Here is a 9,752-nt window from a genome sequence, read left to right on the forward strand (position 1 = left end):
CAGGACATGAAGAAGCGGGCACTTGCAGAACCGACCAAAAAGTTTTACATAAAGGACGGGCAAATTTATTGTGCTGATGAGAGCAACGGTTGACAACTTTTTTTGAGTGTGTGTTTCGTGTGCTGTTTTGATATGTTTTGGACCATGTTTGTGAGGGACATATTGGTAGCTGTAGTTATTTTCTACACAAGACTGAATAGTCTTCAGGCTTTAGCTGAGCTTTAATTTCCGACGCAGTTTTGTTGAGCCACTAGTCCATGATGGGGAATATAAACAATATATTTAACTCTTAATGGTCATAGCTACTTTTAATTTCATGAATCATACAGATTTTAAAGTACGCTGGTACGATTTTTATCTTATTAAATTGCTGTTCAATATCTATTTTAGTAAACATTAACTGGGGTAGTAAAACCCAGTTCCCAATCAATCAATCAATCAAATCAAGGTCTTGTAACTCGATAACACGTTGCCATGGCCCCATAGCAACCACAATTAATGCCCTAGCTACCGAGGCAAATTTGGGTGATTTACCTAATCTAGGTAAACTATAGGTAAAAATATAATATTAATCATAAGCTAAAATGTACTAATCTTTGTATTCTAAATGGGGAAAAGAAGAAACATTGTCAGTCAGTCGAGAAAATTGTCAGTAATTAATCCTTGGTACTGTTTCACAATTTCGACTTCAATCATCGTCAATTTACTAGCTCACTGCTCATGCAGGTCTTTCCGAAGTAAATTCCAAGGAAAACGTTATGGTCTGGTGTGCCATATAGGACAAAGGAATAAATTGCCCATATTTCTTCGAGAAAAATATAACTCAAAATTAGCCATTAAACCTTAGAACTACCAATTAATTTTCACAAAATCAAGTTTACACAAGTCATTTGTCTAAACTGCAGTTTACTTTTGTAGTAGCTGATCCTAGTCGGCAATCCTAGTGGATAAAGAGTTATTCAAAAGTACATCCTTGCAATATTTTTGAACACCCTGTAATCTGTACGCTCTGAAATCTGATTTAATACTTCAACTCTGGTATCATCTAGATTCTAGTGCCTAATGCGATATGCTAATATTTGATTGTAGGAGACTCTCACTTAGGAGACTCCCAAAAATGAAATATGATGGACCCACTCACAAGAGCGAAAAAAGGTACACATTACTGTAGTGTTCTAATGTTTATCAAATATTTTTATGTGCTCATGCAATATGTTTATTTTCAAAAACTGTAACATCGCTCAATCAAAGCCTTATCAGCACAACACGCACAATCACATATCATCAACTTGATCTCTGCGCATCATAATAACAACCACTCGCAAGGATTGTCACCGCTCACTTCAGACACACACCCACTTCACAGTACCACCTACAGCCTGCACAGAGCTCAGCAATCAATTCTAAACGGCTAGCTGATTTTGATAAAATAACATCGTAGTACAACGGCTGCACCCCTGACTTCTTAACTAAAGATAAGAGACGCATATATAAGGACATTTGTAATCTGATAAAATTTAAAGTTTTGGTGTGTGAATAAAAGCTTGATTTGAAAATTAGTGTGGAAATAAAAGAGATATTTATTTTATTATTTTTACATATTATTCATACATATTATTGTATCATATATCTTAATTAGGTGACAGTATAATTATTTTAACTACAGATTATATTATTTAAGTTAGTATCGACATAAATTTTACGATTGCAGTTTATTTGTATATAATATTGTATTCAATAAACCGGTTTCGAAGCCCTTAAGGGTGGCCCTCGGGACTTTAAAACATAATTTGTGGGGTCACGTGGTACCGAAATGCTTTAGAGGACAGATAGAGACTCAGAATTGTGACCACAAGTCTAGATTCTTTTCATAAATCTAGACTTGTGGTTACAATTCTGAGGGTTTCATACTATTATATCAAGGAATTATCCTGCTGTTCAAATATTGACAGAAAGGAAAGGTGTTTAGGAGTCGAATTGCTACAACTTCAGAATTCAGATTGCATAACAATTGTATATCTTCAGATTGGAGGACGGTCTAGGGAAGAATATAGGAATTAAGCTTACTTCACAGCTATACTGTACAAAAGTACCTTCAGCGAAATAAGACGTCAACACTCAACATCCATCTTGTTTATATCAATGATTGTGGAAATTACTTTTGTATTCTTTGTAATATAATTCTCTGACGTTGTATTCTCTTAATACATTACGTTTGCTAGAATTCTTGTGTGTAAGCTTTAGAACTCTAGATGTCAAACAGAGATTTACAGCCAAGTGTCAACCAGTTTCAACTTTTATCAAACTGATCCATCGATTTCAGCTATGACATTTTTAGTTTTGATCAAACAAATGGTTTTTATTACATTGTTGCGTTGATTACATTAAAATACAGTTTGATGTTTAAAACGGGGCATATGAAAGTTTTTTATCTTGTAAAACCTCGCCTAATCGACGAAGTTACAGTCAGATCGAAAATTAGAAATAGCTTATTTTTAAAAGCAGTTGAAAGTGCTAATTTAAGAACCTGGTGGGTATTAGTCTAAAGATTCGTTGGTATTTATTACACTGCAACCATAACATAAGATCCAAATTGGGTGTTAGGGAAATGCAGCGGACTAAATGCTATTTTACAATTACACCTTCCCCGTCACTGATCACTGTCACATTTAAAGCTGCAAATAGTGTATTTGTTATGCCAACTAAAACCAGAGCAGAACACTAAAACAGAGAACTTGTTAAAGTTTAAATTTAACAAGTTTAAATAAAACTCAGTGTATGAAATGTAACAGCCAATGTAATGTTCTTACAGGATCGTTGACATATGACGTTATCACGACTCACGTCCTGAACAACGTTTAATCTAACCCCTCCCCCTCCCCCCGGCCCCCCCCCCTCTCGGTGATTCCGTATTATGTGAACGACCCCTAATATGCTTACATCGAGGTAATGTTTACTGATTTATAGCAACATTTATCATAACAGCTTGTTTTTAAATCACTGTTTCTTATGATACAAGTTTTTTTACCATTCGTATCACACATAATAATAAATGACGTAGTATAAATCGTCTGGTAAAAATCTTGGTTCTTTCTGTAGTAATTGTGCGGAACGCGCTTGCGCCGAATCAAAAATATGTGTGAAAGTTTTTATTGCGCGCATTTACTGTGACATAATGTGTCACGTGATAATCTGAAACTTTGAATGGTCATAACACCAAGAGATAAGCAACGGAGGTAAATCTGGCCACGTAATATTGTCAAGTAGGTACCAAGAAGTTGTGTGAATATTTTGAAATCAAATTCGAGCGTTTATTTTGTGATTTAGCGAGGTGCGCGGGAAAAAGCAAATAACCGTCAGCACATGGCCATACAGCCTCCATAGCGGCATCTGAGATCGGCTATCGATGCGGCACTAATTACTAGTCTATAAAACAATCATCCCAGGAGCCTAGGGGCTCCAGCAGACAAGTGCCTTATTTGCCCGTAAGAGCCTCTACTATAAGGAAAAATTTAGGCAAACACGACACAATTACAAATATTTTTGGGTTGATTTACTACAACTGCAGAAAATTATTCCAAATTTAACATTTAAGCAAAAAGGGCACATTTTGACCACTTTTTTGGATTTTTACCCGAGTGCCGAGGAAATCCTATAAGAATAATAGCTTAATTTTTATTTAATGGATGTTACACGTCTAAATTTCTTCAAAGTAGCGCGCGCCGCTTTCTTCCCGAGGCAAGTGCTACGGAAAAAAAAAGTGCTACGAAGGAGCGCGCGCCGGGCTACTCCATTAACAATGGACAAAATTTTAATCATTAATGCTATCATGTGCGCTTGTGTTTCAGCTATCTTCATGAAAATTTTGCTGATACACCAACAAAATTAATTTGACCAAAAGTTTAAAAAACATGGTTTTTTGTTGTCAGACGTTGTATGACCCGCCGCGCACGAGTGCGCGGCTCCCCTGTATCGTCAGGACGATACACCTAATGAAACGACCGTGGGGGTCACGACGTGATACAAGTTTTTGGCCCAAAATCGATTTTAAAAACCACTTTTATCGTTTCAAAACTGCATTTTTAATCGATTCTACGGTCAAAAATAAGTTTAGAAAAGTGTATTTGGAGTCCCTGGCCTACCTTGTACCTTATCAAGCAGAAAACGCCCGTAAGAGCTTTTACTAGTAGAGTTTCTACGATACAGTGGGAGCCGCGCACTCGTGCGCAGCGGGTCATACGACGTATTACAATGATGAATGATCAAATGGGTATTGAAGTTTGATATTCGTATAATACACCATATTTATTTGTATTTCACACTTGACCGATGAAACCTATTCAGTTTCTTTTTCACAAAGAAAGAAATAAACCTGCGCCGCCAGATAATCACTTTATATTATATTATGGGTAAAAACTTATTGTTTCATTGGTTGATTTTTAACGGGTGATACTCGTAAAATGTTTGACCATTGTTAATGGTCTGGCCCGGCGTGCACTACTTCGTAGCACTTGCCATAACATTTCGAGAAGAAAGCGGCGCGCGCTACTTCGAAGAAATTTAGACGAGTAACATCCGTCAAGTAAAATATTTGATGGTCTTATCCAAGACCTTCGAAGACTCCAACTCGGCGCGCGTCTTGGTAGGTTATAAACCTACAATTGATTTGCTGATAGAATATTATTATAATAATAATTTTGAATGAAAATATAAAATCTAAATTTCAGTCAACTAATTTTAAAGGCTCTGATCTGCCTATAATCAAGTGTTCTAACTTCTATTAGTACAAATATGCGATAGTAATAGCTAGGTAGCAGCGAATTAAGGAATGTATTGTTTGAATGGTGGGTGATTTCCAATGAGATCTTGATAATGCACTACATTTTGTGCACATCAGATTGGCAGGTGAAAAGTTGACGGATGTTACATGTTACTCGTCTGAATTTCTTGGAAGGAGCGCGCGCCGCTTTCTTCTCGAAATATTATCGAACTGGCCCGATGGCAAGTGCTACGAAGTAGCGCGCGCCGGGCCAGACCATTAACAATGGTCAAGTGAAAAGCATCTGCTTTTTAGATTATTTTGGATTTTTGTAATCCGTATAACTCTTGAAGTAAAAATGGTGACCATTCTTCGATACTACCTGCACTCTGCAAATTCAATTAAACCCCATCCACACAAAAGCAAATAGAACTCCTCAGCGAAAAAGGAGCATCCATTTGGTTATCCACTCTCCCTCTAAAAGCATGTGGGTATGTCCTCAACAAACAAGAATTCTTTGATGCCCTCTCACTCAGATATAATCTTACACTGTCTACAGCTAACAGAAGTCCCCTATGTGTATGTGGAAAACAAAATCATATCAACCATACCCTAACCTGCAAAATCGGAGGCTATGTTTCACTTAGACGTGAGTTACCTACTACCTCAACAAAATTATTCAAACAATATACACATAATATAACAATTACCCTATATAAAAATTCAATATAAATTCAATAGCAAACTAAATAAAATTTATAAACACCCTTTAAGTAGTATAAGTAAGCCAGTTTAAAGAACTGGCTCCAAATTTATATCTAATTCTGCTATTTTTACTGCACTACTACTTTTCAACCCTCTCTCTCCTCTAAGAGCTATGACTGTTGTTCTCAATAGGTCAAATCTTACTCTCTTCCTAATAAATGTCATTGCCTCACTATATCGTTGGCCTGATTTCCTAGATAGTTTATCCGCTAATTTCTTAAAGAACTGATTAGCTTCCCTTCCCATACCCCAGTGGTTGATAGGACTATCGGTGTAAACGTCCCATGTTCCACTTCTACAATCCTTTTATTGTATAAATTCTTTTTCTGTCTCTCGTGGCTATTGTACATATTGGTTGGAGATCCAAGAGCCTTATTGGAAGGAGCTTGAGCACTTAGACACAATTCACTCAGAGAAGGTGAAAGGTGAAAGTTGGGCCCGTAATGTTAATATAAACCACCGATGCTAAATCTTAAGTTGTAGAACCACAAAAACTCGCCTCTTTACTGTGTATACAGTAGCTGAACTCCTAACCACTGTTTGCAAAGACGTTGAAACAGAACCTCAGCTTCTCTCCGTTCCTCACACACTTAAACTATCAAATGGAACAAATAGACAGGATGGTGCAAGACTGGACATCAGTGCGAGATCGTTCTGGTGGCCGCTGGACAGGGCATTCACAGATGAAAGGGTACTTCACCCTCAAGCCCAGTCCAACAGTGACAAGAGCATCTCGCAGATGTACCAATCTCACGAGAATAACAAAAAACGTGAGTACAATGACAGAGTCCTCAATGTAGAAAAGGCTACCTTCACACCACTGGTGTTCAGTACTACAGGAGGAATGGCAGTTAAGGCTTCTCAGTTCCTAAAACATCTCGCTGAAAAGATCAGCCTTAAGAAAGGCCAACGGTATTGTGATGTGATGTCATTTGTCAGACGCAGACTGCGTTTTCAATGAAACTAATAAAATCAATGAAACTAATAAAATCAATGTTTTAGCTCATTTTACAAAGTCAAATATTTAAAACAATTAAAATTGTATAGTGCTCAATTTGTAAATGACTAGTTGATCTTTGCTATTGGAAGTTTGCCAAGGACTGGCAGCTAGCGGGGCAAGGAATGCACGGGCTTAGGGGCTTTTGTGCACACCAGAACACTAGCTCGGTACATTTTTGGAAACTAGAAGGACTGAAAACTAAAATTGTTTTTGATGGAGGTTGAGGCATGTTTGGAAAGTTATCAATGGTTAGGGTATATTCAGAATTATTGTCAGTCTGGGAGGACGATGCTGGTTTAAAGTGAATGAAACAGCATTTAGACATGTTGACATGGAGTTTGTTTGCTCGCATGTAGGAAGATAAACTAGCTAAAAGAGAATTACCACGCATGTGTGCCTCCTTTTTAGATTTCCCAGTCACAAATATATTGGTGTCATCAGCGAAGGTGACAAATGATCCCAGACTGGAGCAGTTGGCGATATCATTCATATATAGGAGAAATAAGAGAGGTCCGAGAATCGAACCCTGGGGGACTCCAAACTGTATTTTCAAGGCGTCAGATTTCTCACCAACCACTTCAGTATATTGTGATCTATTTGTTAAGTAACTTTTTATAAGATTATTTGCCACCCCACGTATCCCATAGCCCTGTAATTTTACAAGTAATGTACCATGATCTATTGTATCAAAAGCTTTGCTAAGGTCTATGAATATGCCTAAGACATGATGCTTAAGTTTTAGAGATTCAGTTATAAGGTTTACTGAGTAATTAACTGCATGTGAAGTAGAGTGTGACTGCCTGAAGCCAAATTGTGATTTAGATATTATACCCTGTGAGCTAACAAACGAATATATTCTTGAGTAAATGATCTTTTCAAAGATTTTACCAAATATAGAGAGAGTAGAGATTGGGCGGTAGTTTTCTATCTCTTCAGGGTTTCCCTTCTTAAATACAGGAGTTATTCTACCAGTCTTTAGAACGTCGGGGAACGTGCCATTGGACATTAAGATGTTGATGTATCGACTAAGGATCGGTGTAATTACGTGAGATGATCTTTTGATTACACTAACAGGAATATCACTTGCTTTTCCATTTTCAAATCCTTTTATTATTTCCATTATCTCATTAGGTGTACAGTCTTCTAACATAATCGATTTTTCATTTTTCTTTCCAAGGAAATCATAGAATGTTTTTATAGGGAGAATTGGTAAACCAGAGGCCTCACTGCTACTAAGTGTTTCATTGAGCTTAGGGGCAATAGAAACAAAATAAGAGTTGAATCCATTGGCTATGACTCTACGATTCATGATTCGTTCGTTGTTTATGATAAAGGGAGGCTTAGTTTGCTTCTTTTTCTTGCCCCTGAGCTCATTGATTATCTGCCACGTTTTTTTGCTGTTTTCTATATTTTTATAGATTTCATTGCAGTAGTACGATCGTTTGGCGACCTTGATAATACTTTTAAGCATTCTTCGGTAGTCACTGAAGACTTTATAGAGCAGTACATTACCCTCAGGGTTTCTATTTGTTACAGTGCTTGACCAGTCTCTACAGAGTTCATGTTTTCTTTCAACTGAGACAATGATTCCATCGGTAATCCACGGGTTGAGTTTGGGAGTCCTTTTGGTAACTTTTGGCTCATCAAGCTTACAGTGTTTATCAAGTGTTTCATTGAAGCAGTCCAAAAACTCATTGAAGTTTACCGAAGGAGTTAAGTCATTCACCTTCACCTCGAGTTCATTAACAAAATTAGTGAGTTTGGACCTTGAATAATCATAGTAGCGAACATGTTTAAGTTTTTCAGTACTGTTTTCGGTAGGAATTGACGTGAAGGTGAATATAAAGGCATGGTCACCAATCCTATCATTCAATACACCGGAGAGAAGTACATGATCTATCTCTGATGTGAGGATATTGTCAATACATGAGTTTTTACAGTTAGGACGGAAGTGGGTAGCAAGTGATATAGTAGGATACATATTGTTACGAAGTTTTGATCTACTCAAGACCTGTATAATCTCTATCAGGGGGTACAGAGGTACCAGAACTCTTCCACCCATGGCAATAAGTGATTTTGACCTTAACCTGATCAACACTCCTAAATCCTAAAAGGTCATGGAGTGCTTGTTGGATGGGGGCCTAAACTGCTTTTTGTTGTGATGTGAATTTGTTATATATTATTACAAAGGGTTTTATTTTTTACCTCAGTTTTTAAAATTTGTACAATTTTTAAAGAATTTTTATATAGGGTCATTGCTATATTATGTGTATATTGTTTGAATTTTCTTCAATTCAATAAAACTCTTGTTGACGATTTCTTACACATGTTGATAGAAAATAAACACGTACTTGATGGTCATGTAATAAGAGTGTTATGCTCGGAAACAGCTAGCATTGGGGCTTTATAGAAAATTTTCTTTATTTAATTTATGGGCATGTACTATTATGGTTTCACAAAACAATGCATGCAGATTAACTTAAAATTAAGGGTACCCTTACAAGATACTAGATCTTTTGGCAGGGCTCCTCCTTATTCAACAATCAATCAGGGTTTTATTCGGTTGAGATTTTTTTCTTATTTCATTGAACAAAAAATTCTTGTTTCATTGAGATAACCAAGGAAATTTTACACAGATGTGCAATGTTGCATAGATCCAACGGAATCCTAAGCTCGCTCCCTAGACTAGGTGACATTGCTTGAGATGAGGATGTGCTATTAAGGGGTTGTTCACATATTACGTAATCAATATTTTAGCAATTTTTACCCCCCTCCCCCCTTCCGTAATCAACCGTAATCAAGACCCAACCCCCCCCTCCTGACAGCAATATTACGTAATCATAACCTGACCCCCCCCCTTGACTTTTCTCTACGTTTCATGCTACCCTGATCATGCTATCATGATGAGCCGAGATCATTGTAATGATATCCGGCCAAGCACCTTCTAAACTACTTACTATTATAGCCGGATATTCAATCAATTTCTAAATTTTATCATTCACTATCAGCGTGAAATTGAGCGGAATTTGAATTAAAATATTGTCAAAGAAAATTTTGATTACGTAATCTATGACCGAAACCCCCCCCCCCCCCCCCCGTAATCAACCGTAAGCATTTGGAAACCCCCCTCCCCCCTTGGCTGATTACGTAATATGTGAACGACCCCTAAAGGCACATGGCATCGCGATCAACTGAACAGAATGTTCAGAAAATTCTCGATAAAGGGTA

At 37.2% G+C, this 9,752-nt stretch overlaps 1 protein-coding gene across 1 annotated transcript in view; it reads right to left on the reverse strand.

The window, feature by feature from the left end:
- Positions 1-9,752, reverse strand: part of LOC134814506 (cyclin-L1-like) — a 97,403-nt gene that overhangs the window by 52,281 nt on the left and 35,370 nt on the right. The window lies entirely within an intron of this gene.

Source organism: Bolinopsis microptera, chromosome 4, assembly GCF_026151205.1.
Source record: "Bolinopsis microptera isolate Bmic1 chromosome 4, MBARI_Bmic_1.0, whole genome shotgun sequence".
NCBI lineage: Eukaryota > Metazoa > Ctenophora > Tentaculata > Lobata > Bolinopsidae > Bolinopsis > Bolinopsis microptera.